The sequence below is a fragment of the Musca autumnalis genome, unplaced genomic scaffold (assembly GCF_047663935.1).
Source record: "Musca autumnalis isolate F117 unplaced genomic scaffold, ASM4766393v1 scaffold_1, whole genome shotgun sequence".
Taxonomy (NCBI): Eukaryota; Metazoa; Arthropoda; class Insecta; order Diptera; family Muscidae; genus Musca; species Musca autumnalis.
In genome coordinates this window covers 223,717,660-223,744,300 of record NW_027411644.1, presented here as the reverse complement: position 1 = coordinate 223,744,300, position 26,641 = coordinate 223,717,660, and positions in this window count along the sequence as shown.

Here is a 26,641-nt window from a genome sequence, read left to right as displayed (position 1 = left end):
ATCTCTTTATCATGAATTTTCTCAGCAACGTATTGACCTATTGTTCCATTTTATTTTTTGACAACCCATCTCTGATTACTTTCCGTGTGACATGTTGTATGCAGTTTTGTGTCGAGTATAAAATACTCTGTGGTAAACAATAATCTGAAATGAAAAACTCCAAAATCTTTACACAGATATGAAAGTATGAATTTACGGACAAACTGATTACTTAGAGAAATGAAAGCATGTGACTTCTTTTAAAGTTCATTTCAAAACATTATGGATATCATCTAATAAATGAAATTTTGTTAGAAAATACTTTAAGAAAATTAATCCTCTAGATAATTTGCTTTCACACACACACACACACACATTTAGACATGTTATACGTACTGAGCAGAAAGACGTGACTGCATAGTAAAATATGAATTCAAAATGTATTGATGGATTTAAGATAAACAACTTTACTATTTTATCATTTGTTTAAATTAATTAACAGCTTCAACTATGAATATACATAGGTTGAGAGCATAACTATCGACCTATGTAATTAGTAACTATGCTGCATAGCTATTTTGTATTGTATAATTAGGCAAAAACAAACTCCAGAATCCATCACATTACGACATAAAAGTTATTTTACGTAATGAATTTAACAATCAATGAAAATAGAAATTCAATATCTTACACATTTTGAAACATTCAATGAGATTAAATTGTGTTACATTCATTTACAAGTACATAAGTAGTATATAAATAGTCCAGGTCATGTAAACAATTACAAAATTGTTAATAACTATTACAAAGCAACAAGAATTCTAATTTATTCTTATGTATACATATGTATGTATATGTAAGTAGCTGCAATTGCTGAAATGTATTTCAAGTAATCTTCTTAAAATACAATAGCCAAAATAGTTATAACGAAAATGAAAATTTGAAAGGTCAGTAAAGTCTATGGGTGCCCAGCATACCAAACAAATATAAATTTCAATGCATCATGAGAAGAGTCCCGGTGCTCTTGAAGTAACTTTAAATGAAAGGTGCTTACACCTGAGAAGGTTTTGCGGATTCTGAAACTATAATGTTCACAGATGAGAAAAATAAAAAAAAAATCGCGGGAGCGCTTTTTAAATAAATCGCGATTCAAGTAGATATTTGTAGGTCTTTATAGGCTTTCACGATTTTGCTTGGAACCCGCTAGACCTATCAAAGTAGGACATAAGAAAATATTGTAGCTGTGAAAATTCTGTACAAGATTGACATTTTTGATATATTCGTAGGTTTTACCGTTTTTGAGATACAGAAGTTCTAATAGGGCCAATATACTGACTGTATCGTCTCCTTATAAAACAATGTCATGGCTGCAATTTCCCAACTTAAACTTATATATCTCCAAATGGTACAGCTTAGGAAAAAATTACGAAAGCCAATCGTGTAGAAACAGCTACAACATTTTCTTTAGTCGAATTCCGATAGGTCTTGCGGTTTTCCAGCAAAATCCTGTAAACTTGAGAAAAAAAATCTAAATGATTGATTTGGATAAAATATCCTTGCAACAAATTGTCGACTTAGGTCCACGTTTTCTTGTAGCCGCAATATGGGTTTCTGAAATCGGGAGGTACGGTTATATGGACCCAAAGACCCCATTTTCAATACCAGATGTTCTCTCGATATATGTCAGATTTGAGCCAAATTTCGTCAGGCTACGTCAATTGGTTCGGCAGGTACAGAGTTTTTACCCAACATTTGGGTAAATACTCGGGTATTTACCCACTTGTTTAAAGCATAGCCGACCAAAAAGAGCGAGCGCTTAAATTGTTTATGTGTGGGTAAAATTACACTGACAGAACAGGGTGATGATTTTCATATTGAGTGTGAAATGAAATTGTTGGCGCGTTCGCTTTGTGTGACTTAAATTAAAAACAAGTAAAAAAGTATCAGTCGGCTTTGCCGACAGAGATATACCCTCAGCCTGTGTATATTGAAACAACTTTTTTTCCAAAATACGTATGTATTTAGGTGGTTTTAAACATTTTGGGCGTTTGAACCGACAAAAATGTTGATTAGGATTAAAGATCAAAAGTTTGCGGAGGAGATACTAAAAGGAATTGATCGACATTGACCGTTATGAAAGCGGATATCCAGCCACGGCATATGGTGCCATAGGGGGTTTTTACACTCTTCGGGCTGTTTGCTCAAGAAGTATGGACTTGCCCCTAAAAAAACTTTTACCATCGTAATTGAGGCAGCGAATGCAAGTTGCTTCAACAAAAATCAAAGTGATTTGATATTAGGTCTTAAAGTGAACTTATCCGAAATTTTGTGTGGGAGGTACCGGATGGAGTGAACGAATATAGTCCATATGTGAACCTGATCTATACCTGGTAGATATATTAGGATGTGTAAAGTATAGACCAATTCGGCCACTCCCTTCAAGAGTTACCGTACGAACAATTTTTCCGAACATTTTTGAACTTTTGTGGGGGAGGTACCTGAAGGAGTGGACCGATATGGCTTATCTTCAAACTTAAACTATGTTTGGACAAAATATTACTAAGGCCATATTTTGGACCAAATATGCAGATCCGTTCAAGAGTTATCTTGCGCTCCAACCACCTCACACGGTGTCATAGGGGTTTTTTGCAACTTTCATGCTATTTTCTCAGGAAGTATGAAGTTGCCCCTGATGAGACTCGTACCGTCGTATGGAGTGCAGCGAATACAAGTTGCTAAAACAAAAATCAAAGCGATTCGAGAGATGGTCCTAAACTGAACTTTTCCGAAATTTTGTGTGGGAAGTACCCGAAGGAGTGGAACTATTGAGACCATATTGGAACCTCATATTACTCTGGTAGAAAGCTTACGCTGTACAAAGTATGGACCAAATCGGTTACTCCCTTCAAGAGTTATCGTGCGCACAAACTTTCCGAACATTTTCGAACTTTTGTGGGGGAGGTACCGGAAGGAGTGGACCGATGTAGCTCATCTTCGAACTTAAACTAAGTTTGGGCAAAATATAACGAAAGCCAAAATTTGAACCGAATCGGTTTATCCGTTCGAGAGTTATCGTGCGCTCCAGCCAGCAGGACAGACAGACAGACAGACGGACGGACATGGCTAAATCGACTCCAAATTGTCTGGCACATTTCGTCCAAACATACATGGGGTCTAAAACCATTATTTCGATGAGGCACATTTTCATCGTATCAAAGTGTATATACCCTCTTTAGCCTAAAGGCTGAGGGTTTAATAATATAAATAACTTCATAATTTGAAGAGTATTTTTCTTCATATGTTAATTTTTTTTGAGAGAAAAAACAAATTGTATATTAAAATTATTTTTTAAGACTTTCTAAGCATACATAAATTTGTTATTGTTGCATTGCAGACGAGGCATTCTGCGTCATTAAAAATATTAATACAAAACAAAAAATCATTTTCAAATTCTTCCCTCCACATATTTGCTGTACAACTGCAAAATCTTTTCAGTGTACCCAAAAAAAAAAAAAAACAAATAAAGCGGCATCAACCTGCTTGCATGACATTCAGTAAAAGACTGAAGTAAAAAATCAAAACATTTGCTCTCTTAGTTTGCGTTCGGGTTGCCTGTGTGTGATTTGCCGAAAAACTTCGTAACCTTAACAATACTAACGAACGGGTTTGGTTTAAAGTATAGTAAAACTATCCATATTGAAACGATTTCACAACCACAACCCAGAAATAGGGTGTAAGATGTTGTTTTGGTGATTCAATATAGTAATACATGTGCCATGTCACTAGGAAATAAGTGTGCGTTGTTCATTAGTTCGTCGTGAGACGTTAAGAACGCATGAATGTCTTATTCTTCCACACCTGCAACTTCTTTCGTAGCTGCAATATCTGCACTAAATTGTCGTTCTTTTAATGTAATATTCTACAATATTTGTTCACGCAAATCGAAACAACGCAAATCGAGGCATTAGTGTATACCAAATTGCAGACTTTTTGTGATTATAAGTATTCGTTGTTCTTTTTGTTATTGTCATTTAATTTGTAAATTTACTACAATGTTCACAATGACTGACAAAGGCTATTGATCTATGAAAATTCTTCAAGAATAATTCTATCCCTGTTTACATTATTTCTTCAAAATGAAAGTCATTTTCAATTTTAGGCATTATGAAATAATGAAAGGCATTCTTAATAATATTAATTTAGAGAAATTTAATTAAAATTGAAAAATAGAAGAGATTTCTAGTTAAATCTTAACACATAAATTTAGGCAATCACTGACATCAAGGGCGATAGGACAAATATATAAGCATTATATTTAGATACGTACATATAATCGATTTTCAAATGTACTTATTCTTGTTTACTGTTGTTCTTGTTCTAGATGCCGACTAGGACGTATGAGTGGCATTTATGTTATAACATTCATTATTGAATAACGACTCATGCAGTCAGTGGTCAATCTCACAACATCAACTTAATTTATTTAATTTAATTGTATAATCATAAGATGGAGTTGAAGGGTTTACAACTCGACAGGTAAATGGACATTTGTCCAATGGCGTCGATAGAAACCTTAAAGAAGCCGTATATGGCAGTCTTGTAAATAATTCACCATCACATGGATCATGCAAAGAAAGCATGTAAGGATATTTTTGTAGCTAAGCCATTGCATTCTCCTAACAAACAAATTATTAAGTAGTTCATTACTTCATTACATTTGAAAAGAGCAAGAGCAAGTAATCCATCATGTAAATGCAATATGAAAAGAATAATTCTGCTGCAAAATAATGCATTCCAAAGAATTGAAAGAAATTGTGATAGTGAGCAAGGGAACCTATGTTTATTTCCATTAGGAGCAATATAAGTTTTGAATAGTACACAAAGTTGGACATAACTTTAGAGTGACATTTTTTCTTGTTGCTTTACAAAATTAGAAACTTCAAAAAATGAAAAGCAAACAAAATTAAATGTATCAAATATAAACTTTTATTTTACATGTATATAAAGTTTTTAAATTTTCAATTAAGTAATAGAGGATATGAGGAATTTTCTTAAAACATCAAAAGTAATCAAATTAAAAAAAAATCGTTTCAGTTTCAAATTAGTGTAATATTTATTTGAAAATTTAATTGAATTGAATTGCATGTACATATGTTACTTTTAGCATTACCCCTTCGACAACACTTTCCATAATATTTGTTAAAATAAAAATAAATAAATCTCAACTAAAATATATACTCCACCGGTAGGTAGCATGTAAGCCCCAAAACACTTTGGCCCAATTATTGTCGTAATAGTATAAAACCCGTAATTAGTTTAAGTGCACACAAAACGCTAATTAATTACAAGGACATTAGATATTATTTGTATTTAAATGCTAGCTACAGCTATAGCGGATGTATGGCACATATGGATAAAATTACTATAAAGAGTACATAATGTACGATGTTATGCTAACTAACGAACAGTTGAGCGTGTAAACACACATGAATAATTTCATGAGAAAATTTTATAAATCGTTTATATAAAATATAAACAATTACATATATCCTTTACAGTATAATAAATCCCTAATTGTTAGATTTTTGTATTCATTGTGCATAGTATTAAGCGTAATTGTAATATGGATAACATAACTGTAAGAGATTTGTTTGGGTGGAATTTGACAACAAACAATTGTAATAAAAGGCACGGTATAGATAAAGTGAAGAGCAAGAAGTAAAAAAGCGTTAACTTTGGCCGGGCTGAACTTTTTATACCCTCCACCATAAAATATTCTGAACTAAAGCGGAATAATTATTTTCTTTCCTGTCCATAATTTTAGGCGAATATAATTTGTGACCACTGATACCTAAATAAGGTAAAAAAGCATAAAAATGTATTCAATCGGTATAGAACCTTATATGCGGCTATATCAAAGCAAAGACATAAAATACAGTTTTATGTCTTTGATCAAAGTGTGGACCTCTGGTCTTGGTGGAGAAGTTTTGTAACCACTGGAAACCTCAAATGTCAAATTGCAGATACTTGGGTCAAAAACTTTTGCTAATATCCAAAAAACCGAAAATCGGGAGGTATCGATGGACTGTGTTGACAGTTTTTCCAATTACAGATAGTTTGGTCAAAAATACCGAAAATGGGGCACCGTTTTATGGAGGGCTATACAAAAACATGGACCTATGTTTACAATTTATATAGGGGGCTATACAAAAACATGGACCCATGTTGTTTTTGTTGTGGCAACGCAAATGTGTTCGTTCGTGTATTATTTCAGTTATCAAGTTACTATGTATCCAGATTCAAGAATTCTGCAACCTGGACTGGTTGCGTCCATAAGGAATCAGGAATGCAGGGCATGTGTTGGGTATCGTGGCGTCAAATCGGGCCCAATACGAATTGATGCGGCTGCATTGTCCGGATCTTAACTGGGCTAAAACTAATCCTATTTGCCTTGGCAGCTGGCGTTCTTCTGCTGCGATGGATGGGGGGTGGTCTCCAAGTACAGCATTCACACTGTATCTCTGTACTGCCCGCGCAACCATCTCTATCTATCCAAGCCTGCCTGATAGGCTCGTTGGTCTAGAGGTTCTCTTTTATACCTTTGGACCTCTCTCTCTGGATCATGAAGATCTCTCCTGACGTGCCTGGGTGGTGGAAAGTGCATGGGTGGAGGTCCATTAAATTGTGACAGGGATGCTAACATCCAATCAGGTACTGCAACGACTACATCTTATTGTGTTGACTCACCGGTAAAATCTTCGTCTCCTCATGAAGATGGGTGGACCCATGTTGTGTTTGGTGGAGATGCTGTGTGACCAATAGGAACCTCAAATGTCGACTTACAAATAGTTCTGTCGAAAATTGTAGCTAACGCCTTCAAAATACCGAGACCTACCATTATTTGGGGGCTATACCAAAACATGGACCTATACTGACTGTTTATTGTGGAGATGTTTTGTGACCACTGGGAAGTCAGCTGGGAACTGGGAAGTACCTAGAATACTCAAAATACCGAACTTCGGGAGGTACCGTTGTATGGCGACGGTTCCAAAACGTGTACCTTTGTTGACAGTTTTTAGTGGAGATGTTTTGTGATCACTAGGAACCCCAAATGTCAAATTACAGGTAGTTCGGTCAAAAGCTATCTAAAATCTTCAAAATAGCGAAAATCGGGAGGTACCGTTATATGGGGGTTTATACCAAAAGTGGTCCGATATAGCCCATCTTCGAACTTGACCTGCCTATGGAAAAAATACACTCGAGTGCAAAATGTAGCGCTCTAGCTCAATTTTTGCGAACGCTAGAGTGATTACAACAGACGGACAGACGAACATGGTTAGATACTTTCTATGGTCGCAAATGATTAGTTCGATGTGTTACAAACAGAAAAACAAACTTAATATACCCTCCATACTATGGTGGAGGGTATAATAAACAGGGTGAAGCAGTTACTACAACAACTCTTCTCAGACCGCGACTGACCACAACCGTTCATAGCTAGCTGCTGTCAGCAAACAAGAACATCAAGTACGTCATCTCCTGTAACTCAGAGCAGTGGCATCCGCTCGCCCCAATCTGTGCTGTCTATTCAATGGTTCTTTACAGTTTGCAAAAGAAATATATCATCCATTCAGTGTATTAGCTGTATTCTCACAGGGCCTGGAAACCCAGGTTCCTAGCCGCATGCTGCTCCAACACCCATGCAGCAAGAACTAGCACTTCCGCTAGCAATACTGTACTCCAATACTGTGACTACCACTTCGACTAGTATTCGGTTCAGTAGTACTCTTACTAGTATCTAAACTAGTACGGCCACTAGTTACTCTACCCGCGTTGTTTCTGTTCGTACTCTTGTTGCTAAGGGCAATCGGGTAGGTTCACGTTCGTGAAGCGCCGTTAATCCCAGACGAACGGGCGTCTCTGTTCCTTTACGTGCAAGAATCTTCAAGTTTTACCACTTTTTACTCGAAAAGCGTTCCTTTACTTCAGACACCATACAATCTATATGGGAGCTGTTACAACTTTTCCTATATTTGCTGGTTTTACAATTTTCAAAAGTAAAGGAACAGACCAATTATATTTGCTGAAATTAGTAAATATTAAAATATTATTTGAAAACATAACATCACTTGAGTCTATGATTGCTACTATTATTAATAAAAATAACATTTTTGTTTTAAAGCCGTTCGGGAACTGAAAAAAGTGTTTTTGCTTGATTTTCGTCCTTTTTTGTGTGTGCCTTTTTCCGTTTTGGTTGTCTCCGATTTTGCTTTTTTTGGGATTTTGCCCAAACTGTTTTGAAAATAGACAGGGTACGTATCTTTGCTGCAATAAGGTAGTGACACGAGTCGATGTTTTCTGCTCAGAACGATCATACATCCAACACAACAGCCACGGTTAACCTAAATCCCTTCTTAAAATCAGTATCTCTTGGATACGCGAACTTTTACTATAAAAACTATAAACTATAAAAATCTGAAAACGTACCTTCGATTGTTATTGGTGTAGACGCCTCGGCAAACCCTGTTTTCACTTTCACAACTGCATCAACCACACTCTCACTGGCATGCAAATATGAATAATGACTGCATTTCCCTCAATATTGATACGAGCAACTCAAATTCCTGTGTGATACAAAAACAGACTGCAGTTCTGGGCGGGGACGACACAGAGCTATCGTGGTGCGTGGTAAGCACTCCCGTCTTCCAGAACATCTATAAATATAAAAGAGCAGTGAGGTGAGCTAGAAGCTTCAAATTTTGAGTGTGGGTTGTTGGAGGTGTGTAGGGGTGAGATAAGGCTGGGTTTTTGGAAATTCAAACTAGAAGGGTACTAAATAGGGTTCCCTTTGTATTAGGCAAACACGTAGAGCTAGAATTCTGAAATTTGAAATTAGGGCCACTGATAGAGAGTTAGAAAAATGGACATTTGACCTAAAAGTGTACGAAAAGTACTAAAAGTTCCTAAATTTAGTACCAGTTGTATATTTTGAACGGATATAACTAGAATCATGAAATTTGGCATGGGAATCAAGTTTGGGAAGTGATATTCATATAAGGAAATGGTTTTGGATATTCGTATGGAATCATAAAATCTTGAATTAAGGTTACTGTTGGAGTGAAGGATTGAGATAGTTTTGGAAATTCGTACTTATATGTACTAAAAGTACTAAATGGTAATAAATTTGGTACAATTTTGATTTTGGTGAATGGATAGATCTGGAATCATAAAATCTTGAATTAAGGTTACTGTTGGAGTGAAAGATTGAGATAGCCTTGGAAATTCCTACTTATGTGAACGAAAAGTACTAATGGTACTAAATTTGGCAAAATTTGGATTTGGATGAACGGATAAAGATGGAACCCTGAAATTTAGAATTAAGATTACTGTTGGAGTGTAGGATTGATATATTATGGAGGTAGTTTTGGATATTCATACTTACTTACATATGTGCATGAAAAGTACTAATAGGTACTAAATTGTGTATAATTTGGATTTGGATCAACTGATAGAGCTGGAATCCTGAAATTTTGAATTAAGATTACTCTTGGAGTGAAGGATTGAAATAGTTTTGGAAATTCGCACTTATGTGCACGAACAGTATTAAATGTTACGTAATTTGATACAATTCAGATTTGGGTGAACAGAGAGAGCTGGAATTTTGAAATTTAGAATTTAAATTACTGTTGGAGTGTAGGATTGAGATAGTTACTAAATGGTACTAAATTTGGTACAATTTGCACTTGGATGAATGGATGAAGGTGGTATCCTAAAATATGGAATTAAGATTGCTGTTGGTATGTATGGAGGATTGCGATACGAACGAAGTTAGTTTTGTAAATTCTACATATGTGTACCAAGTAGTACTAAATTGGTACAAATTGGATCTTGGTGAACGAATAGGGCTGGAATCCTAAAATTTGAAATTTTATTTTTGGAAATTCTTGCATATGTGTAAGATTACGGTTGAAGTGTATGATTGAGATATGGAGGTAGTTTAGGAAATTCGTACTTATGTGTACGATTTTGGTGAACGGATAGGGCTGGAATACTGCAATTTGGAATGAAGATTACTGTTGGAGTGGAGGATATAGGTATTTTTGGAAATTCATACTTATGCGTACTAAAAGTAATAAATTTGCTACAAGTTGGATTTGGGTGAACTGATAGAGTCAGAATTCTGAAATTTTAAATTAAGAAAACTGATTGAGGATGCAGTTGCGGAAATTCGTACTTATATGTACGAAAAGTACTAAATCTAAATGCGACACAAATTGGACTTGGATGAACGGAAGGAGCTGGAATTTGTTATTAAGTATTAAAAGGTACAATTTGGATTTGGGTGAACGCATAGGGATGGATTTCTGAAAATTAGAATTAATTTGGAATTGAGATATCAAAGTAGTTCTTGAAATTTTTACTTATGTGAACGAGAAGTGCTAAATGGTACAAATTTTTGTATTTGCTAAAACTGGAATTATAAGATTCACGAAATTCATACTTATATATATGAAAAGTACTAAAAGGCACAGAACTTGGTCCAAATAGTTTTTGCGTAAAGGGGTAGAGATGCAAATTGTGAAATTCGATATACATAAGGATAGCAGTTGGCATTTAGAGTTGAGATAGTACTAACTACTACTATAATTGGTTTTGGGGTGACATATAGAGGTTTAAATGAGTATCGGAGTTGGGGCATAGTGTAGATATTGGGATATAATTTTTAAACATTATACCTATTAATTCCTTATTTAGTACCGGTTTGGTATTGCATAAATGGATATAACTATATTAATGTATTAGGGTCAGTGTTGGCGATGGTACTAAGTTTGATGTTGGATGTAGAAATGAAGCTGGAATTATATAATTAGCGTGCGAAAACTACGAAAGTGAAATTAATTTGGTATTGGGGTAAGGAATAGAGGTGGAATTCTGCTTTGTTAATTATTTGTCAGTTTCATTGTTGGAGGTGATAAAATGTATATAAAAATCTGTCTTAAAAATGTATGAAATGTTTCTACATCTGATACCATTGGCATTCGTTGAAAAATTAGAGCTAAAACTGTAAAATTTGGGTTATGGTCCTAGATTTGAAATATGGTACTGAAGAGTGTAATACTGGTATTATGCTCAGGCGAAGACGGTTTATAAATAATGCATTGAAATCAAATAGTTAAACGTATCTTTTCAACAAAATTTTTATTCCGAACATTTTAATAAATTCATTTGAATACGTAGATCTGTGTGACAATTGTTTTACAATAACTTACTTACTTAGCTGGCCCATTACAGAACATTTGTTCCATAGGCCGAACTAAGAAAAGATCTCCATTCCTCTCTATTTGTTGCTTCGCACTCTGGAATACCGCGCCTTTTCACCTCATCATCCACTTGTTTGCTTGTTATTCCTTGGCCTGCCAATTCTGCGTACACCGCCAAGCGGTCCGTATTTATACGCCTTTTTAGCGGGTTCATCATCGCTCGTTCTTATGATATGGCCTAGCCAACGCAATCGCTGCATCTCGATACGTTTAACAATATTGACGTCGATATTCACCATCAACGCAGGTTGGTCCGTAGATCTTTCGAAGGATTTTTCTCTCAAACACACCAAGCACTGCCGTGTCTGCTTGCGCAAGTACCCAGGCACGGGTAGTATCAGTGTTTTGTAGAGCGTTATTATTGTTTTACAGAATGTCTCTTTGTTTTTAAAACTGCTTACTTAAACCAAAGTAGCATATGTTGGCCAATACAATTCTTCTTTTTATTTCCCAACTGATGTCGTTTGTTATATTTACGGAGGTGCCGAGGTAGACGAAGTCTTCTACTACCTCAATATTATAGGTCCGAGCTCAATGCATTGCGTGTCGACACCATCAACTTGGTCTTCCCACCGTTCACCGCCAGACCCACTTTAGCAAATTCTCCTTCGACTTTTATAAAGGTATCAGTTACTTCTTTTACTGATCGGCCCATGATGGCTATATCATCAGCATAAGCAAGTAACATGTGACTATTGGTGTAGATTTTGCCACTTCTTTTGACGTTTGCCTCTCGTATAACCTTTTCCAGCAGGATGTTGAAGAGATCACTCGAAAGGCTGCCTCCTTGTCTGAAACCCTTTTTGGTACCAAATTCTTCGAAGAGGTTTTTTCCTATTTTAACTGAGGACCTCGTGTCAGTTAAAGTCATTTTACAAAGCCGGATGAGCTTTGCGGGGATACAAATTCAGACATGGCTTGGAATACCTTTGAACGCAGCGGGCTGTCGAAGGCTGCTTTATAACCAACAAAAAGGTGGTAGGTGTCGATCTGCATCTCTTGGGTCTTCTGCAGGCTTTGCCGCAGGGTAAATTTCTGGTCAATGGTGGCCTTGCCAGGTCTAAAGCCGCATTGGTATGGTCCAATTATCTCGTAGACCATAGGCTTTAGTCGTTCGCACAATATCCCTGACACGATCTTGTAGGCAATAGGGAGTAGACTTATGCTCCTATAGTTAGAGCATACAGTCTTATCTCCCTTCTTGTGGACGGGGCACAGGATACTCAGGTTCCAATCGTCGGGTACGCGTTCTTCCTGCCAGATGGTGCTAACTAGCTGATGAATACACCTTATCAGCGTGTTGCTTCCGGCTTTGAACAGCTCGGCTGGTAAGCCATCGGCCCCTGCTGCCTTATTATTCTTCAGCCGATTTATTGCTGTCCTTATCTCATCTTGGCGGGGCGGTATACATTCAATACCATCTTCTGGGATTGGGACTGTGGTATCTTCGTCGTCTTCGCTGCTATTGGATACCAACGGATTTGAAAAATGTTCTTTCCATATCCTGAGTACACTATATGCATCAGTTATCAAATTACCTTGCTGGTCTCTACAGGAGGATGTGCCTGTACCAAAGCCATCAGTTTGATGCTTGGCTCTTTGGTAGAATTTTCGGACTGCATTCTGGCTCCTGTACATCTCGATTTTTTCACACTCCCGCTTTTCCATCTCTCTCTTTTTCCTGCGAAAAAGACGTTTCTCCTCTATCCTTTTCTCCCGATATCTCTCTCGTGCGCTACGCGTTGCTACGGATTGTAAAGTAGACCTATATGCCGCATTTTTCTCTTCGGTGGCAGCACGACACTCCTGATCATACCATGGATTCCTTGGTCGAGGTCTCTGGTATCCAAGTATGGATTTTGCGGCTGTTTACATGGAGTGGGCAATGCTTTGCCATTGCGCTGATAAGTTATCGGGATGAGGAGTGCTTTGATTAAGCAATTGGGCTAGTTGAGTGGAATATGCTGTGGCTATCTGTTGTGATTGTAGCTTACCGATGTCTAACTATCGTGTTGTGTCTGTTCGTACTTTGTTTGCCACGTTTAAGCGGGTGCGTACATTTGCTGCAACAAGGTAGTGGTACGAATCAATGTTTGCTCCTCGGAACGATCGTACATCCAACACGCTCGATGAATGTCTTCCATCTATCACAACATGATCAATTTGATTTCTTGTTTTCTGATCTGGAGACAGCCGGGTGCCCTTATGAATATCGAGATGATTAAATCTGGTACTGCTAACTACCATGTTTTTTGCAGCTGCGTAGTCTATCAGCCTCATACCATTGTCAGATGTTTCACTGTGGAGACTGAATTTCCCGACTGTTGGGCCAAAGATATTCTTCTTTCCAATTTTGGCATTAAAATCGCCTAGAATGATTTTAATTTCATGGGCAGGACAACGGTCATATGTTTCTTCTAAGTGCTCGTAAAATATATCTTTGGTCTGTTCGTCCTTTTCTTCAGTGGGAGCATGAGCGCAAATAAAGCTAATGTTGAAGAATTTAGCTTTTATTCGAATTGCAGCAAGTCTTTCATTCACTGGGGTGAAGCTTGATACCAGATGTTTTAGCCTCCGACTAACTACGAATCGCAACCAAACTCAAGCTTAACGTCATGGCAGCTGTAATACAGTGCGTCACCTTCTCTATAAAGAGTGCGAACATTCCAGGTGCAGATTCGCAGATCATGGTCCTTAAAACGTTTGCGGAGTTCGTCAACTTTAGAGGGGTTTGTTTTTCTTTTCTTTCGTTTTTTCATAGTAAGCTGTTTTTTTTCTAGGGGAGGGTTACTAACCCGACGCCCCAACCCATGTTTTTAACGTTCTTATGGGTGAACGCGCTATCTGTCACGGGTGCCACCGTGGTGCAATAGTACGCATGCCCGCCTTGCCCGCAGAAGGTCGTGGGTTCGATTCCCCGGCCAGGCAACAACAAAATTTTCAACGGTGGCAAAATACCCCTCAGTAATGTTGGCGACATTTCCTGAGTATTTCAGCCATGTAAAACTTCTCTATAAAGTGGTGTCGTAAGACACGCCGTTCGGACTCGGCGATAAACAGTAGGTCCCACATCAGTGCACTCATTGATATGAGAGAAGTCTCCCCTGTCCCGTCTGGGATGTTTGTGGAACAATTATAATTAAATAAGAACGCGCGGCACATGTTAGCGCACTACCTTTAACGGGTGTTTAAGGCAGTTCCCCAGGTGATACCACGGGGAGGTCAGTGTCCACTTGGGATGAAAGAGGGACCAAGATAAATCCTGGGCATTGTCATGTTAAAACCGGTCAGGACCGTTGCATGGTATCTTCCATCCCCTTACAATAACAAAAAGCCTAAATTCAAATGTCTAAAAAATGTACTGTTATCTAAGGGCCATGTCAAAGCGAGCACGTTAATTAGTACACCAACATTTCCAGTGTTCCCATTTCCATAATACATATTGTGTTAAATTGCATTTTATTCCTTCTCCGCATACGAATTAATAAGCTCGGATTGGCTGTAAATCGATAGATTTATCAATTGATGTATTTGTTAGGCCACCGATACTTACTACATTGGCAAAATTCGTGAGATCTACCTTGTGTAGAAGGTACGCAGATGCCTTATGAAACCTGCATTTAGGATATATATATAGCAATCTGGCCTGCAATCTTCCAACGTAATACCATTTTTGATGCGATGACAGTGGCTTCGACTATTGTAAGTTATGTAGAAGAGATAGAGGCGGTGGAGCATCTGCATTGCAGGTGTCACTTTCTGCTCACAAGAACACACCAGTTACTAAGTAGATACGAGAGAGAAATTCTCATCTTCTTATCAGAGGTAGATCTCATCCTCCATCAGAATTACAGCCAGATGTTCGAACGCTCTGAATATGTCCATTATTAGTCCACTCCCATTCACATCTTGGCAAACGTATATTTACTGACGACTTTTTACGTCACTTACTGTCGACCTCATGTGCCAAAAAGGCTGATAAGATATTCCGGTACTTATATTTTGCCCAGAGGGACTTTGAAATCAAAATATAGTTCACCTTATGTAAGACAGAATCATAATCCTGCCTGCTATACAAACAGTTACTAATTTGTTATTTCAGGAAATTAAAGAAAAGTTACGTTGTTCTTAAATAGTTATAATATTCTGCATAATTACAGGGATCCTGTATCGTTTTTATATATATGAATATGTCACTACAATTAATACTTTTAAGCGTTCGCGTGAACCATAAAGGGAAAACATAAATTGAAAATACCTTTATCCCGTGGATGCTTTTGTTACAATTGTTTCTTTCTTTTACAACTGTGTAGCTTTGTAGGTAACTACATTTTATAGGCAGGAATGTGGCCGCACGTTACTCACACGCATCCAACTAAGAATGAATGGGTTTAAAAACTTAATAGGGTGGCGGAGGAAGTTATATCATATTTTTAAAATACGAACAAATCAATTTTTATCTAACAGCCATAAGGTCTTTTAAAATAGAAGATGCTAATTGATGATATATCTTCATTTAAAGTCATTTTCTTGATGAGGTTGTGAAGATTGTCACATCTGGTAGAGGAAGTGTTCTATTGTTGCTCATCTACAAAAGGTTGTGGTCAACAAACTCGAAGTCATCATAAACCTTGTATTTTTATAGATTTATGACAAAGTTATGGTTATGTCCCGCAAATAACCCTTTTAACTTTACCTTCGCATTTTGGTTAGCATCACTTGACCCAGAACACAACATCACACTGTTTGTTACACTATTCATAGTTGAGGTGAAAATATATGTATTTTCATACAATTTGTGTTGCTGTGTGGGTACGAGTATTCGTTGACCCTTTTACTGTTTTTTTACCTAGTGTTTGTTTTTGGTGTGCCATCCTCCATATGTATATGCAGTTGGATTAATAAGTGAAAATTATGGTACTCTGTGGAAACATAAAACATTTACTTTTTTCTCTCCTCACACACAGCTTTATTTTTGTTATATTTCTGCTGTTCCTGTTTCAACGTTTCGTTTCGTTTTTCTGTTTGGTTATTTCGACCAGATGGATATTTTTATGGGTTTGTCACATTGCCAAGTTAAATAAAAATATTTTGTACTGCCGTAGAACAGAGGCGTGAGGAATGGGAACACAAAAGTAATTGACTTCAAACGTCTAAACTGATGTAAATATATTACCTCCCTAGATCTTTTCATCGTTGATACGTTCCAGAAAAACCCGACTCAAAGTGAAACGACGCAAAGCGAATTAAGATTTTCTATGAAAAACTACGTAAAGTTCGGAGATAGGTTCCAGGGTAAAAAACACTATATTTTCTTATGCCCACAATTTTATTTTATTTGTGCCTTTTTAATGCGAAGGTCATTTATAGTGATTTTATTTAATTAATTATCTTTCGAATTGAGCTGCTATGACCTAAGAGGTACAGCTTGGTAACTTGTATATATAGCAATTCATTTTGATAAATGCAAATTTGAAATTATGTTCGTTAATTGAAATCCAAACTTTTCCTATAGTCCAACTTGGTAATCCAGGGAAAATATATTTGTGCTCGGATTGCCACATCCGCATCTTCACCGATATCCAACCCTAAGGGACTAGGTTGCTGCATGCTTCGTGAACACAGCCCCCAGAGAGTCGTCGTCAGATTACGAAACTCCCCGCAGTCCCGCTAACAACAACCGCATACGCAGCATTTAACACCAGCCCTGTTGTTGCAATCCCAGAAAAGGCATCCTTTTTGCAATTTAATTTCAATGGACTCCGAAGTAAGATCGAGGAAATAGTGGATTTCATGAGTCGGAAGAAGATAGATGTCGAGGCGGTGCAGGAAACCAAGCTCAACAACAACTGCAGCTTACAGCGTTGTGGTGGTTACAACGTACTGAGAAAAATTCGCACCAGAAGTGGGGTGGGGGAATAGCTTTCCTGTTGTACCAATCTGCTCAATACAGACATATCTGGCTTGAGCCTGACCCTAATGACCCGTACATGGAATGTATGGCGTAGCAGTTAAGTGTGTAACTGCCACAGTAGAGTTGCTGAACGTATACATCCCGCCGATAAATAGCTGTATTTCAGGTTATAAACCTAGCATTAGACCGCTCTTGGTAGGTCATACCCATTTGGCCTTGGGGGACTTAAATGAGCATCATGAGTTGTTGCATTCGGTCCTCGAAAACGACCAGAAGGTTACAGCGCTGGCTGAGCATATTGATTTTTGCAATGAGGACGATCCTACCAGAATTAGAGGAGGTTGTCACAGTTCGCCAGACACAACCATTGTGTCACCTAGTCTGACAAATGACGTTACCTGTCAACCCCTCATTCCTTTTTGATCAAATCATTTACTAATTGTCTCCAGTGGCAGACGTCCCGATTTCATCATCTCTGAGCGCCGCATATTCGTCAATCATAGGAAAACTTATTGACCGAGTTTCAGAGATTTTACGAGTCACCGCTTCAGAGATCTCTCTACTTAATCCTTCTGATGTTCGGGCAGCGGAAAGGACGTTCCGAGACATCATCACTGCTGCAGCCGCTCGCCATATACCTGGTGTTCGAATACCGGAAGTGAGACCAAACTTCCCAGCAGAGGAGACGGGATTAGCAAATGAGCGTGATGAGCTTCGTCGGGCCAACCCCTGTTACCCCAGAGTCAGGAGCTAACACTGGAAGTAAAACAGGTTGGTTGACAAGCATAAGCGGAACAATTGTTTAAATCATCGGAAAAGTTGCAGCATTGGAGCCGGTATAAGGGAACTGTGGGCAACGGTTTAGTCACTCTCGAACCCTGGGAAGAAAGAATTTAGGACATCAGTCACGTTTGCCAAAGTTACGTTGACTGACCCGAAGAGGTGTGCAAGTTTTTTTTTTCAATCGACAATTTGTCGAGCGACAGGACGAAGAAAAGAGTACTACGTCGCATCGAATCTCTTCCTGCCGAGGATGAACCACCACAGTTTGCAATGGATGATATTGCGAATGCCATCAGGAACGCTAAATCAGCGTTGGGCCCTGAAGAAATCTCCATGGTAATGCTGAAACAGCTGGATTAGCCGGGAGTGGAGTATCTCATTAAAGTTCTCAACATTTCGCTAGCCACACCCATTGTTCCAGAAGTCTGGAAAATGGACAGGAAGGTCCCGCTACTGAAGTCAGGTAAGGATACCAGCAAGTGAATCGTACAGGCCGATTACGCCTTTGTCGCCTGTAGCAAAGACTCTTGGGACATTAGTCCTCCCCAGGGTCAGAAATAGCTATCCAGTTGCCGATCATCAGCACGGATTCCGTAAACAGCACAACACGACAACAGCGCTGCATGCCAACTCCAAATATATTTGTCGAGGACCGTGTGATAGAACAGAGATGGTGGCGCTTGACTTATCCACTTATACTGTCAACCACTAAACGCTGTTTGAGGACATTGAGCAGACAACCCTCCGGCCAAGTCTGAAACGTTGGATAATCAATGTGTGGACGCCAGTCGTACGTGGAATTCAGGAATAAGAAGACCGGAACTGTTTAACCTCTCCTGTATTCCGTCCCCTCCTGATGGAATCGATTGTACGATCCTGGCATCAGGTACCTTTACTGATGACATCTGTGAAAAACTCCTATTTAACCGATCTTACCACCTTTTTCAACACGGGGAATATGCAGATATCCACCACAAAATCTACGGCCACTCTGTTTCTCACATGGACGGCGCAGGTGAGAAGAGAATTGAATGTCGTGGTCGATGGTAGCAGAATTCCGACCACAAACTGCCCCAAAATTCTAGGGGTTACATTCGACAACACGCTCATGTCGTCCACGCATGCCGCAGCTAACGATGAAAAACTGAAAACTAGGAACAATGTCTTCAAGGCCCCAGCCGGCAGCACATGGGGTGCAGATAAAGCAACTTGTTGACCAAATATAATGCGATAGGTCGGTCTGTGGTAAGCTATGCTGCTCCAGTTTGGCCCGCGAGTTTATGTGATGCTAAATGAGGAAAAATTCAAACCTGTCAGAATGTCGACCTGAAAACAGCAACAGGGTGCCTCATCAAGTCTTCAGTGGATCATCTGCATGAGGAGACAAAAATTCTTCCAATACAGCAATACAATGAGATGTTTTCGTTGCAGTACTTGCTTGGGTGTTACCATTAGAGCCCTGCACATGCAGGCACATCAAGAAGGATTTTCACGTTCTAGAGAGGGAGGTCCAGCGATATAGGATAGAACCCCTAGATCAACAAGAATATGAAGCAGATTTGAATAGCATTCACACGGACGTAGTCCTGGGAGTACATCTCCCATTTCATCATCCCCCATGCAATAATAAACACTATTACAACAAAAACACAGTGTCTTTTCCAATATCAATGATATATTATTTGTTTTTTATACCCTTAGCCTTAAACCTAAATAAGTACATACATACATTTTGATACTATGAAAATGTGCCTCATCGAAATAATGGTTTAAGATCACAGATATGTTTGAACGAAGTCCATTACAGATAATTTGGAATCGATTTAGCCATGTCCGTTCGTCTGGGGCAGGATTTAACTAATGTTTATTATGGAGTCTGATGCACAAGTTTTAGATCCCAAAAAAAAAAAGAATCAGAATAGGTTTATTCCAAAAAAACTGATTTTGGTAAAAAGATCATTTAAAACTATTCGGCTAATTCAAATGTCAAGGAATCTGTGAAAATAATACAAATTTGAATAACAACCTCCTTCCAACGTTCAAACAAATTTCACCCTACGCAACTGTCTCATATTTGGTTAATAGTGACAAAAAGCTCTATTTTCTGTGTGTGAACAGATGTGAATAAATATACACGAGATTCGTATATTGGTCAGGAATGCATGTGCGGTTGTTTGACTATGACCAGCTAGTAAGCACGGGCATGGTTTATTACAAAGTAACCATTTATACAATTCTGGTTGGTGACTTGCTGCTGTACTCTGAAACATTCTCTCCTTTTTTTCTGTTCGCATTCCTCTGACAACAAAGACTATTTACGCATTAAAACTATTTGACTATTTTATTTTTTCAGTGGACCGAACCCGTTAAGTGCAAAACCCCATTTACTGTAACATCAACGCCCATTTCAGTAAATTTGTTGCGAAAAAACTTAAACTTTTTAATATATATTTATGCATATGTGTGAAGAGTAAAACGAGGGTGGACTAGAAAAATTGTTATGGCAATTTAAATAGAAAATTTTCTTTGAAAGCCTTAGGCTTGACTTACCATATTACGCCGCAACTTTTGGGCATCAAATCTGTAATGAAATTTTTACATGATTATTGAATAATTCAGATAAACATTAAATTAAACAGTATATAAACAGAACTATAGTCTATCTCACTTGTAAAAATTATTGGGAGAAATGTTTCTAGTTGTTCTGTTTTTAGTTTGGGTAGCATATTTCCGTAGCACCTCCAATTTTCTTCTGCTTGATTTATTAAAAATTTTTCAAATAAGACAGCAATTTCAGGACTAAAATACCACAGGCGATTTATGATTTTATATTCTGATACAATTTGGGAATGCTTTCGTATTTCAGTAGATTTTCAATGAAGTCTAGGTCTTGTTGTAATGCTAAAAACGCTCTAGGGGCCTTAAACCAGGCTTTACATTAGACTTGAACGATTAAAACACAATGTGCTTCTAGGGCCTCTTCTTCATAAAAAGTCAGGCTAAACTGGTTACACGTTTGCCATCGACAGATCATGGTGTACTAGAACTGGAGACATGAAGCCCACATCTTTTCCGTAAACTTGGCCAAGATAGAGCAATGTCAACTGAAGCAGCTCATTGTAATCGTGGACCATCTTCCCATTCACCAATGAAAGTCCTCATATAGAAGACCAGAAGGACTTCTCATGACATGCCACATCATTTTATAGAAGACCAGTAGATCTCCTCATACATAACCAAAAGGTCTTCTCATAGAAGACATGAAAGAGCAGAAATTCTTCTCATATAAGAGCAGAAAATCTTCTCATAGAAGAGCAGAAAGTCTTTTCATAAAAAAACGCAAGAGGTTTTCTTTTCTCATGGAAGACAGAAATGCCTTTGCATAGAGGACACTAAAGTATTCTTATAAAAGACCGGAAGGTCAACTTATAGAAGACCAGAAGGTCTTCTCATAGAATATCTACTTATAGAAGACCTGAACGTCGTCTTATAGAAATCCAGAAAGTTATTTCATAGAAGATCAGAACGACTTTTCATAAAAGAGCGGAATATTCTCTAGTCGAAGAGCGGAAGATCTTCTGAAAGAAGAGCAGAATGGTTTTCTTACATAAGACCAAAACTTTGCATAGAAGACCAGAGGTCTTCCTATAGAAGAGCCGAGGTACAGAAGGCCAGAGGACTTCGTATAGAAGGCCAGAGGTCTTCGCATAGAAGACCAGAGGTCTTCTTATAGAAGACCAGAGGCCTTCCTATAGAAGACCAGAGGTCTTCCTATAGAAGGCCAGAGGTATAGACGACCAGAGGTATAGAAGACCAGAAGTCTTCGCATAGAATACCAGAAGTATTCGTATAGAAGACCAGAGGTCTTCGTATAGAAGACCAGAGGTCTTCGTATAGAAGACCAGAGGTCTTCGTATAGAAGACCAGAGGTCTTCGTATAGAAGACCAGAGGTCTTCGTATAGAAGACCAGAGGTCTTCGTATAGAAGACCAGAGGTCTTCGTATAGAAGAGCCGAGGTCTTGGTATAGAAGGCCAGAGAACCTCGTATAGAAGGTCAGAGGTCTTCGTATAGAAGACCAGAGGTCTTCTGGAAGACCAGAAGTCTTCTTATAGAAGACCAGAAGTATTCGTATAGAAAACCAGAGGTCTTCGTATAGAAGGCCAGAGGTCTTCGTATAGAAGAGCCGAGGTCTTGGTATAGAAAGCCAGAGGACTTGGTATAGAAGGCCAGAAGTCTTCGTATAAAAGAGAAGAGGTCTTCTGGAAAACCAGAGGTCTTCGTATAGAAGACCAGAGGTCTTCATATAGAAGGCCAGAGTTATAGAAGACCAGAGGTATAGAAGACCAGAAGTCTTCGCATAGAAGACCAGAAGTATTCGTATAGAAAACCAGAGGTCTTCGTATAGAAGGCCAGAGGTCTTCGTATAGAAGAGCCGAGGTCTTGGTATAGAAAGCCAGAGGACTTGGTATAGAAGGCCAGAAGTCTTCGTATAAAAGAGAAGAGGTCTTCTGGAAAACCAGAGGTCTTCGTATAGAAGACCAGAGGTCTTCGTATAGACGACCAGAGGTCTTCGTATAAAAGACCAGAGGTCTTCGTATAAAAGACCAGAGGTCTTCTGGAAGACCACAGGTCTTCGTTTAGAAGACCAGAGGTCTTCGTCTAGAAGACCAGAGGTCTTCGTATAGAAGACCAGAGGTCTTCGTATAGAAGACCAGAGGTATAGAAGACCAGAAGTCTTCGCATAGAAGACCAGAAGTCTTCGCATAGAAGACCGGAAGTATTCGTATAGAAGACCAGAGGTTTTCGTATAGAAGACCAGAGGTCTTCGTATGGATGACCAGCTCACGTTATAGAAGACCAAAGGTCTGAAGGTCTTCATATGTAGAAGAAGGTCCGAAGGTCTTCATATAGAAGACATGAAGGTCTTCATATAGAAGACCAACTGGTGTTCGTATAGATGAACAGAAGTTATTCGTGTAGAAGACAAGGATGTCTTTTCTTAAAGAAGCAGAAGGTCTTCTCGTAGAGAAGCAGAAGGTCCTTATCACAGAAGTCCAGAGGACTTCATATATAAGACGACAAGGAAGACCACAAGTTCTTCGTGTAGAAGACCGCAAGGTCTACGTGCAAAATACAACAAGGTCTTTATACAGAAGACCACAAGGCCTTCGTGTAGAAAACCACAAGGTCTTCGTGTGGAAGACCAAAAGGTCGTCTTATTGAAGATCACAAGGTCGTCGTATAGAAGACAAGAAAGTCTTCGTATAGAAGATCACAAGGTCTTCGTGTAAAAGACCACAAGGTCTTCGTGTAAAAGACCACAAGGTCTTCGTGTAGAAGACCACAAAGTCTTCGTGTAGAAGCCCACAAGGTCTTCGTGTAGAAGACCACAAGGTCGTCGTATTGAAGATCACAAGGTCAACGTATAGAAAACAAGAAAGTCTTCGTATAGAAGACCACAAGGCCGTCGTATTGAAGATCACAAGGTCGTCGTATAGAAAACAAGAAAGTCTTCGTATAGAAGACCACAAGGTCTTCGTATAGAAGACCACAAGGTCTTCGTATAGAAGACCACAAGGTCTTCGTATAGAAGACCATAAGGTCTTCGTATAGTAGACCAAAAGGTCTTCGTTTAGAAGACTTCAAGTTCTTCGTATAGAAGACCACAAAGTTTTCGTATAGAAGACCACAAGGTCTTCGTATAGGAGACCACAAGGTTTTCGTATAGAAGGCCACAAGGTCTTCATATAGGTGATCACAAGGTCTTCGTGTAGAAGGTCACAAGGTCTTCGTGTAAAAGACCACAAGGTCTTCGTGTAGAAGACCACAAGGTCGTCGTATTGAAGATCACAAGGTCGTCGTATTGAAGACAAGAAAGTCTTCGTATAGAAGACAACAAGGTCTTCGTATAGAAGACCACAAGGTCTTCGTATAGAAGAACACAAGGTCTTCGTATAGAAGACCACAAGGTCTTCGTATAGAAGACCACAAGGTCTTCGTATAGAAGACCACAAGGTCTTCGTATAGAAGACCACAAGGCCTTCGTATAGAAGACCACAAGGTCTTCGTATAGAAGACCACAAGGTCTTCGTATAGAAGACCACAAGGTCTTCGTATAGAAGACCACAAGGTCTTCGTATAGAAGACCACAAGGTCTTCGTATAGAAGACCACAAGGTCTTCGTATAGAAGACCACAAGGTCTTCGTATAGAAGACCACAAGGTCTTCGTATAGAAAACCACAAGGTCTTCATATAGAAGACCACAAGGTCTTCGTATAGAAGACCACAAGGTCTTCGTATAGAAAACCACAAGGTCTTCATATAGAAGACCACAAGGTTTTCGTATAGAAGGCCACAAGGTCTTCGTATAGAAGACCACAAGGTTTTCGTATAGAAGGCCACAAGGTCTTCGTATAGAAGACCACAAGGTCTTCGTATAGAAGACCACAAGGTCTTCGTATAGAAGACCACAAGGTCTTCTTATAGAAGACCACAAGGTCTTCGTATAGAAGACCACAAGGTCTTCGTATAGAAAACCACAAGGTCTTCATATAGAAGACCACAAGGTTTTCGTATAGAAGGCCACAAGGTCTTCGTATAGAAGACCACAAGGTTTTCGTATAGAAGGCCACAAGGTCTTCGTATAGAAGACCACAAGGTCTTCGTATAGAAGACCACAAGGTCTTCGTATAGAAGACCACAAGGTCTTCGTATAGAAGACCACAAGGTCTTCTTATAGAAGACCACAAGGTCTTCGTATAGAAGACCACAAGGTCTTCGTATAGAAAACCACAAGGTCTTCATATAGAAGACCACAAGGTTTTCGTGTGGTCTTCGTTTAGAAGACTTCAAGTTCTTCGTATAGAAGACCACAAAGTTTTCGTATAGAAGACCACAAGGTCTTCGTATAGGAGACCACAAGGTTTTCGTATAGAAGGCCACAAGGTCTTCATATAGGTGATCACAAGGTCTTCGTGTAGAAGGTCACAAGGTCTTCGTGTAAAAGACCACAAGGTCTTCGTGTAGAAGACCACAGGTCGTCGTATTGAAGATCACAAGGTCGTCGTATTGAAGACAAGAAAGTCTTCGTATAGAAGACAACAAGGTCTTCGTATAGAAGACCACAAGGTCTTCGTATAGAAGAACACAAGGTCTTCGTATAGAAGACCACAAGGTCTTCGTATAGAAGACCACAAGGTCTTCGTATAGAAGACCACAAGGTCTTCGTATAGAAGACCACAAGGTCTTCGTATAGAAGACCACAAGGTCTTCGTATAGAAGACCACAAGGTCTTCGTATAGAAGACCACAAGGTCTTCGTATAGAAGACCACAAGGTCTTCGTATAAAAGACCACAAGGTCTTCGTATAGAAAACCACAAGGTCTTCATATAGAAGACCACAAGGTTTTCGTATAGAAGACCACAAGGTCTTCGTATAGAAGACCACAAGGTTTTCGTATAGAAGGCCACAAGGTCTTCGTATAGAAGACCACAAGGTCTTCGTATAGAATACCCCAAGGTCTTCGTATAGAATACCACAAGGTCTTCGTATAGAAGAACACAAGGTCTTCGTATAGAAGACCACAAGGTCTTCGTATAGAAGACCACAAGGTCTTCGTATAGAAGACCACAAGGTCTTCGTATAGAAGACCACAAGGTCTTCGTATAGAAGACCACAAGGCCTTCGTATAGAAGACCACAAGGTCTTCGTATAGAAGACCACAAGGTCTTCGTATAGAAGACCACAAGGTCTTCGTATAGAAGACCACAAGGTCTTCGTATAGAAGACCACAAGGTCTTCGTATAGAAGACCACAAGGTCTTCGTATAGAAGACCACAAGGTCTTCGTATAGAAGACCACAAGGTCTTCGTATAGAAGACCACAAGGTCTTCGTATAGAAGACCACAAGGTCTTCGTATAGGAGACCACAAGGTTTTCGTATAGAAGGCCACAAGGTCTTCATATAGGTGATCACAAGGTCTTCGTGTAGAAGGTCACAAGGTCTTCGTGTAAAAGACCACAAGGTCTTCGTGTAGAAGACCACAAGGTCGTCGTATTGAAGATCACAAGGTCGTCGTATTGAAGACAAGAAAGTCTTCGTATAGAAGACCACAAGGTCTTCGTATAGAAGACCACAAGGTCTTCGTATAGAAGACCACAAGGTCTTCGTATAGAAGACCACAAGGTCTTCTTATAGAAGACCACAAGGTCTTCGTATAGAAGACCACAAGGTCTTCGTATAGAAAACCACAAGGTCTTCATATAGAAGACCACAAGGTTTTCGTATAGAAGACCACAAGGTCTTCGTATAGAAGACCACAAGGTTTTCGTATAGAAGGCCACAAGGTCTTCGTATAGAAGACCACAAGGTCTTCGTATAGAATACCCCAAGGTCTTCGTATAGAATACCCCAAGGTCTTCGTATAGAATACCACAAGGTCTTCGTATAGAAGACCACAAGGTCTTCGTATAGAAGACCACAAGGTCTTCGTATTTAAGACTACAAGGTCTTCGTATAGAAGAGCACAAGGTCTTCGTATAGAAGACCACAAGGTCTTCGTATAGAAGACCACAAGGTCTTCGTATAGAAGACCACAAGGTCTTCGTATAGAAGACCACAAGGTCTTCGTATAGAAGACC